Below are 8,607 nucleotides of genomic sequence, written 5' to 3'. Positions count from 1 at the left end.
AGCAGCACTTGCACGTAACACAGGACAGCATTGCGCTGCTATATTTAACTACAGATTCTTTAAAGATGCTAAGCATTGACCTGCGCCTAACACGTCAACAAACAAGAATAAATTAGCATTAAGGAAAAGCAAATTAATTCGCCTCTAAGAATCTGTTTTGTTAAATGCCCTGGAGAGGTATTAACTCAAGCTTGCCGCAATGCCAAAGCAATTTCTGTTGGCGCTTTCCCAGCACGGTGCATGCAGCCACATAGCTCCTGCGTTGTTTCAGGGTCCTGGTATTTATTTGGCAGGCCTGCTTTTCCTTGCAGGTGCCGGGAGGCTGTTCAGCTCTTCTTGTTCGGTGAGGAGATCCGAGCTGCCATGAGAGCAGTCCTTCGTGATGCTGTAGTACACCGGGGCGCTGTGTGGCGTGGGGTTCTCGGTGCTCTTCTGCTCGCACTCCCAGAGCTTCCTGAAGGCAGCCCTGAATTTCTGGGACATGAGGTTGTAGATGATGGGGTTGATGGCGCTGTTCAGGTAGATGCACGTCCGGCAGAAGAGCAGGAACCAGATGTTCAGGTACGGTGGGTCCATGAAGGAGTTTACCACCACCAGCGTGCGGTAAGGCATCCACAGGAGGGCGAAGAGCACCACCACCACTGCCAGCATTTTGGTCACCTTGTTAGAGGGGATAGGCAAAAAGAGAAACAGACAGATGGTGCTGAAGCTCCAGCAGAGCCTTCCCACCTCTAACTGCGCACGTAATTTATAGCATCGCACATATCTCTCTTTAAGGATTTAAAATAGGGTCACAAACCATGGGACTGTCTATTCCTCACTGAATCCATTTTTGTTCATGAAATAATATTGCATAAATACAACCTTTAAATGACAGATTTTCACCCACCACTCGATAGACTTTGAAATGTCAGCACAAGCATCCCTCAGCCTGGAAATGAGTTAGAAATAACCATGGGAATTTCTGTACCAGAAAACAGGTATGAAAATTGCTCATAATGTTAAATCAGTGAGGAAATTAACTTGTGTCAAAGTGGGATCCTAAGTTTTTTAGGTACCAGGGGTGAATCTCAACTCCCTGTCTGGGATCTCCTGGTTTGCTATGCCTGCTGTGCTCCCAGGGACAGGCTCCTGGTACAGAGAAGCACTGGGAGCAGACGAGACTGCCTGGCGTCCTACACAAATTCCTGACTTGCCCTGATAGGGGAGCTGCTCAGCTAATCAGTATGGGTTATTATAATTTGCAGCACACTAGGGAAGAACTACATTAATGTATTAGGAACAAGAAGATATTGAGAATGCAGGAGCGAGCAGTAATTGCCCTCAGCTCAACTCAGGCTTGCTTAAGAAAATGTGTTTTTGTACTGAAACTCCAACGATCCTAATAATTTTGACAGCTACGTGTATTTTGGGTAGGTGACAATCATCCTTCTGCAAGTGCTTACAGAATACATGCGTCCCCAAGGAGGAAAGTATGAGTAAACACCGATGCTGCCCACATATGAAGGTGGCGGTGTTTCAAATGTCAAAAAGGGGGTTGTGCACTGACTCCTCTTCTCTATAAGGAAGCAAGCACTTGGATCACACTCGGTCTTTCAGCTTTTCTTGGATGTTTTTTTTTCTTTTTTAACTTAGTTACAAGCAGTGATTCCTTCCTGTAATGCTTTGTGTAGAAAGAAGGGGTGGTTGGCGGTGGCAACAAAACTTTTCCTACAAGAAAGGATCCATTGTCAAGCCGAGGCCAAAATAGAAGTGTTTTGCTGTGTGTGGTTTAACGGGAATGTGAGGACACTTCCCAGAATCAGATCTTGCCGTGATGCTGTGAGTGCCTGGGCTGTTGCTAAGACTGCAGCGTGTTTGCTGTTGCCTTGGGGGAAGACAGAAGGGACTCTGAAGAGAAAAGCTTCAGAGCTTTCTAGTGCCTTTCACAAGGGTGGCTGGATCCATCCCACGGGCTTTTGGTTTCATGCTGCTAGGATGAGGCTGCTGGGTGACGATGTGGTTGGTAGCAATGGTCCCGAACACAGAGTCACTGTCTGCCCTGAGCCTGGCAGGGCAATAAAGGCTTGACCTCCCCTCACCAGGGGAAGGAGCATCGGGCTATGGGACCGCATTGCTGTGGGACAGAGCTCCAGGTACCACAGGAGCCCAGGAAGGAAGGATTTCTGCCGGAGGAGCCGTGCATGTGGATGGGACCCATGCTCTGTCCCTCTCTTTCCAAATATCTTTACAGCAAATAGACGCAGCCACAATGGAGCGATCAGCTGCTCTGCTGCCTCCCTTGTACCACTTCTCAGGTTTGCAGAGAGAAAGGCTTTGGGTATATTTTTGATTCATCTGAGGTTAATATCCTGAGAACATGAATGAATTTGATTTGAACAAAAATGTGATAAAAGCTGAACCCTACAGCAAAATGCAAACAGCTCAACTCAAGTGATCCTAAGTACAGTTTCATTCAGAATTTAATTCTCCCCTACTGAGCAGTTTATTCAGGCTGCTCCTCCTGGGAGATGAGGGCAGGCTGTGCTTCACCATCCCATCCCAAATGTGTCCAGGTCCTGCCTGGGAGGGGCCTTGCTAAAGGGGTGTCCCTGGGACAAGGCTGGAGGGAGCCTTTCCATCAGCTTCAGTAGTCCTACTGCAGTGGGATTTCTGCAAAATGTGTCCTGGAAAACTTAAATAGCACACCAGTGTAGGAGGGCACCGAAGCACACACACTCCTCACTCAGCACAGGGGTTGTCTCCATTTCCGAGGTGCCAAAGTGTCTGCTGTAGAGAATAAACCTCCCAACTTTTGTCCGCTTAGCTCTGCTCTCTGCCAGGTGCCACTTCTGGCCGAGAGCTTTCTGCGCAGTGAAACATCTCCCTTTAAAGCTAACGGATTAGTCCTGCTCACATGCTTGTTTGTGAGGCTGAAGCATCTCTGACCTCTTCACTGATGTAACTGTTTGCTCAGGACACCGCGATGTTTGTAAAGAGTGAGCTGGACTCTGCCTCGCCGTGACAAAGCCCGAGGGATTGCATCCTAGGCTGACAAGTAAGCTGGCTGCAGTCCTTTCCAAGACCAAACAAAGTTTGTTATGGGAAAGAATTAGTGATTCATCTGCCTTTAGCTGGAGCTGCCCCTGCTTTTCGGCTGGCTGTTACGGAAGCGTTGCAGTACCTGACAACACCTCTACCCAGACTGCAAGAGGCCACACAGGTGCTGTCACAAAAAGACCTGTGCTCCCTGCTCCACGTCCTGCAGCCCTGCAGAAAAGTCATCCTGAGAGGGGATACCTGCTGAGGAACTAGCACCACAAGGATTTGTTGCCTACTCTTGCTAAATGCCCTCGGTGCTCACCGAGGATGCTGCATCCAGGCTGCAAGGGGAGAGGGCAGCCCTGCCCCGAGCTTGCTGCGAGATGAAATTGGCCTCATAAGCCAAGTGTTCTCCTGGGGCTCAAGTTGTATGTGGTGCAGGATGGCTCTTCTGCTTCAATCCCCATGGTCTATCCCAAAGTCACGTCTCTGTCACAGGGAAAGCAATCTCCGACATCATCTCCACGCACAGCTGAAACCCCTCTCCCTGGAAGGAGGACGAAGCTTTCAGCCCGTGTCTCCCAGGCCACTCCCAGCCAGTGCCCGGTCTCCCTCTCCCAGCACCGCTGTCCTGAGCTGCTGCATCCTTTTTTAGGAATCCCGCTCCCTCTAGTGGTCCCTAGCGGGTGAAATCCGTGCTCGGAGGTGCACCCTCACTTTAAGCTTCCCTGCTGGCAGCTCACGGACTGCTTTCACAGCCTCCTCATCGCCCTTCCAGCTTGGAGACCCGCCAGCATCTCTTGCTGGAGCACTTTCTGGTGCTGTGTCCTCACGGCTGATGCTCAGGACGAGACCCATCACCAAGGCACCCCCCTGGAAATTCCTGGTGACATTTTCAAGGGCTGTCAGCGCTTCTCTGGAGAGTGTGAGAGCTGGGTGCTGTAACCCAGGCCTTTCTACCCTGGCCACGGGTAGTTCATGAGCAAAGAAACCCACTTGTGGGCTGCTCACCAGCCACAGCTATTGCAAAACAGGGTCTGGTGGGATGATTTGAGATCCTGCTGAACTTCTTCCTCCCAGAATTTCTCTCTGATTTTGAGGCAGTGTTGCAATTGCTATCGGAAAGCCAGAGAGGACATCTTTCTTCTGGTGAAGATGACCCAGGACACCAGTGTCCAAGTTGTACCAGCCCGTTGCATCAGGGTTTTTTTTGCCTCTGACTTCCTCAGGAGCAGGTCGTGGAGGTGAACCTTGCCCAGAGAAGGCCATTCTGGTCCCTTCTGTGCCTCTCAGCAGAAGACATTTCCCATCTTTCCTATGGTCACAAGAGCTGGCACCCACCTCTGCTAACGCTGACCTGGGGGGCTCCCCTGGTTCCAGGCTGGGGGTGTTGTGGGGCCGTAGCACCCCCAGGAATGCCCTCTTCTCTGCTCACTGCTGCTCCCATCCCGTATCTCCATCTGCCACCTCTGCTGGACCAAATGCATCCAGCTGCCTCCAGCCTCACACCAGTCCCCTCTCGGTGATGTGCCCTGCTCTCGCCCCGCACACTGCAGCAGCTCCTGCAAATGTCACTCATGTGGTCCCTGCTGGCCCCACGCAGGACAGCTCCAAGGCAGAGTTCTGTGCTGACCCTGCGGGGCTCCCAGGAGACCTCCTTCCTCCCTGCCCAGTTGCTCAATTGTTTTTTTCCTTGTAACTAGATGCAGAGCCGTGACTCACTGCAGCCATTGCATCAGGATGCAGTGCTCCAGCTGGGCTTCAGGCAGCACCGGGGGAGATGCTCTGGGAGGAATCGGGTTTGTTACGCTCTGAGAACTCTTCATGCTGCCCAAAGCTCTCATAAAAATGTTGGTGTGGTTTCACTTGCTTTTGGTGCACAGTCATACTGGACAGTAGTATAAATTTCCTATGCATATATATAAAATGAAGTGACCGTGTATCACAGCCACCTCTGGGGTGCAGCATGGCATCCATCCATGTGGCCAGCTGTCCGACAGGCAAGCGGTGGCCCAGCTGGGGTTTCTTTCTCCTTTGCTGTCTCAGCACAGGCTGCCTCAAAGTGCTGCTGGTGTGAAGCCAGAAGGAAGCTGGGAATGTGGCTGCAAGCCTCATGAAACAAAACTGCTCAGAAACAGAAGTTTGAAGTCACCTTGCCTGCCGGTATTTTAGCTGCTATTTGTGCTTCACGAATAGCTTATGAGCAGCTTGGATCCAGGATTCTTCCTTATTTCACGCTGCCGTGAATGTTAGAAGTATGCTCTGAACTGGAAGCATGGTCAAAACCTCCCTGAAACCTCCAAAGTCCAGTGAGGGGGAAGTAAATTCCCCCAAATAGTTACAGTCAAACGCACTGATATCCCTTATCTCTCTGCAAGGCAGGAGGTGAGGATCGAACAGATTTACAAAGTGGCTTTTGCTGTTTTCCACTACAAATAGCAGCGCTACTGCTTTCTCTCCTGGGTGAGCAGGAGATTCACAGCAGGTTCTCAGAGGCTTCAGCTGAGCTTCTGTTAAAGAGAAAATCTGGGTGATTGCTTTCTAATTCCACAAATCATCACAGAGCTCCCTATAGAGTGAGAATATTGCCGATGATGATCATAGCACTAACCACACACCTGTATAGGGAAGTAGGTGTTGATTGTGAATAGAGATAGAGAGACTCCCCCTTTCAAAACAAGTTCTGACAATTTAAAACCTCGGTGACATCTTCATTCCTGATGAGCCCAGCTCTGAGATGTAAAGCTAGCCAGAGGCAGTTTTTGCTAAGATATTTCAGGAGCTAATGAAGAGCTCAAGAAAACTGCCGGTGTAACAGAGGAAAGAGCACAGGATGTTTCCAGGGGCTGGAGTGCCTTCATCCAGCCCCTTGGGACTGACAGCCTCGGGCACTCATCCTAATGAGGCTGGAGCACGCTGTGTGCAGTGCCCACCCCACGGTGCAGATGTGGCAGGAGAGGTGTCTGCTCCTTGGCCATGCAGCTGTGGGTGCTGCCCTGTAGTGACTGGGGAACTTGCTGCGGAAAAACCCTGCACCAGCAATTGGGAGAGCAGTCTGGTGCTGTTACAGATGTTGGTGCTTGCTTTAAACCTTTCTGGGATGGAGCAAAAGGGAGAAAAAGCTGAACTAGCAAGACTTAAAAGCTCATAAAGAAATAATACTTATTCTCTGAGCTGCTTGCTTCCCTCTGCGACTGCGAATCGTCTCTCCCGGGCAGTGGAAGTTCCTGTGCAAGTCAGGCAGCGAGTTGGATAAATGATGTTTTTAAGACTGGCTGAAACTAATCTCAGCCTGGCTGGAAATCAGGTCCTGCTTGCTCAAACTCAGCAGGAGGGGCTTAAGCCAGACCCCAAGCTTCAGCCCTTATCTTAAAGCAGACCACATGTTGAAGTTTGAGGCTTGAGCAGGATGCTCTCCTGCAGGAGTCCCATGCTCAGACACTGCCCCATCCCAGGAGGTGGGTGAGAGACAGTAACTGCTTGTGGACAGAGAGAGAGGAGGAACAAGGCGAGGAGATGGAGACAAAGCAAGCAGCTGGATGACAGAGGAGTCACCGAGAGGAACACCGTACCGCTGGGACACTGAGGTGCCTTCCCCAGCCACAGGGAGCCGGGGGCTGCAGCCAGGGCTGGCTCAGAGGATGGGGTCGTGTGTCCTGCTGGCTTTCCCTTCCCTTTGCTTTCCAGATCTGAAGTCACCTGCCTGGGACCCGAGTCCGTAATGTGTCCTGGCACCCCCCTCCCTGGGGAGGCAATCAGGAATTAATTATCCAGCCAAACCCCTGCACTCTTGCCTCTCCCAAGTGATGTTGGAGGCCAGCCAAAGCAGGGGGGAATCCATCTGTGCTGCCAGACCCCAGCTTGCCTTTGGGATACCCCCTATGCAGCAAGCCAACCCTCCCAGCTCCCCACACAAAAGGAAGCAAAATATTGGGGCACCCCTTTCCCTGCCAGAATCCACCCCCCAAAACCCCTCAAAGCACTGAGCCCCAGCAGCCCACCCGGCAGGGGGGCCCTACCTGCCTGCGGGAGCTCAGGGCCCCCCTGTTGCCCCGGCAGGAGAGCTTGAGGGAGCCTCCCTGGTGCGTGGAGCCCAGGCAGGGGTGCTGCGGGGTGGCGGGCAGGGGGCTCATGAAGAGGATGCGGGCGATGAGGCCATAGAGGACAGTCGCCAGTCCCAAGGGGATGACGTAGAAGACAGCGAAATCCAAGAAGTAAATGGGCATGTAAAGGCTTCTGGAGACCCGGTAGCCACAGGTGACCTGCGCCCCATCCAAGAAGGTGACCTGGGTGGTGTCCACCAGGAAGAACCACATGAGGCAATAGAGGGAGGTGAAGAGCCAGAGCGAGGACACAATGCGCTTGGCACGGCTCACGGTGCAGAGGAGCTGCGCTTTGATGGCGTGGCAGATGGCAATGTAGCGCTCCACCGTGAAGGCAGTGATGGACCAGGCGGAGATGTTGATGCCCAGGTACTGCAGGTAGGTGATGCAGAGGCAGCCGGCGTAGCCGTACACCCAGGAGGCCACCACGTCCGAGATGTTGGGCAGCCCGGCCGCCAGCAGCACGATGAGGTCGGCCACCGCCAGGCTCACCAGGTAGCAGTTGGTGGGGGTCACCATGTGCTTGGTGCGCAGCACCACCAGCACCACCATCACGTTGCCGGCGATGCCCACGCCGCAGATGAGCAGCACCAGCAGGATGGTGACCACCTGCAGCTCCAGGGGCTGCCGGGGCATCCTGCCCAGGGTTTGGTTGCCGCTGCCGGCCGGGCTGGCTCCCGGGCTGGCCGAGCCGTTCTCCATGGGCGCTGCGCGGCTCCTGCGCGCCCCGAGCGCCTTCCCCGGCGCAGCCCTGCCGCGAGCAGGGGATGGTGAGCGCCCCCCGGCCCCCCTGTCCTCCTCCCCTCCTCCCCGCCCACCTCTTCTTCCCTCCCCTTTTTCTCCAGAATTCACCCCAAATCTTGCTGTCTCCCGCTCACCCACACCCCCCTCCCCGAGTCTCTGCTGGGGAGCAGCCAGGAAGCCCCCAGCCCCCGGGAACCCCCCAGCTCCCGAGACACCCCAACACCCGGGACCTCCCAACCCCCGGGAACCCCCAACCCCCGGGATCCCCCCGAGCCCCCGGGATCCCCCCCCTGCTCCCGGGGTGCCCCAGGACCCCCCAGAGCCCTCCCCGTGCACCTGATCCTGCCGGGTCCTAGCTCACCGCTGAGCCGAGGAGGAGGAGGAGGAAGGAGCCCAGGGAGGAAGGAGCCCAGGTGGGGGGGGGGGGGGCGGTGGCAGGCTGGAGACCCCTGGGGCAGAGACCCCTGGGCACCTCCTGGCAGGAGGCTGCAGGACCCAGGAGTGTGGGTGCCTGGACTCGGAGCCCAGCCGCAGGCACTGCCACCTCTGAGGAAGGAGAGGGGAGGATGAGGAGTCCTTCCTTCCTCCCTCATCCTCAGGAGGATGGGACCAGGGCGATGCCTTGCCTGTTTCCCTTGGGCTGGGGCAGAGGATGCCTTCCCCCTTCCCTGGGGGTCATTCAACCCAGGTAGCAACCTCCTCGAATTATTTCTCCTGCAGCCACCCCATCCCAAAGAAG

The 8,607-nt window shown here is 54.2% G+C and overlaps 1 pseudogene; it reads right to left on the bottom strand.

Annotated features, from left to right (window-relative positions):
• Window positions 1–267: 267 nt before the first annotated feature.
• Window positions 268–7,906, bottom strand: LOC137865662 (thyrotropin-releasing hormone receptor-like; annotated as a pseudogene).
• Between the last annotated feature and the right edge of the window lie 701 nt (window positions 7,907–8,607).

Source organism: Anas acuta, chromosome 16 (assembly GCF_963932015.1).
Source record: "Anas acuta chromosome 16, bAnaAcu1.1, whole genome shotgun sequence".
In the NCBI taxonomy this organism is placed as follows: Eukaryota; Metazoa; Chordata; class Aves; order Anseriformes; family Anatidae; genus Anas; species Anas acuta.
This window is presented reverse-complemented; position numbering and strand designations above follow the sequence as displayed.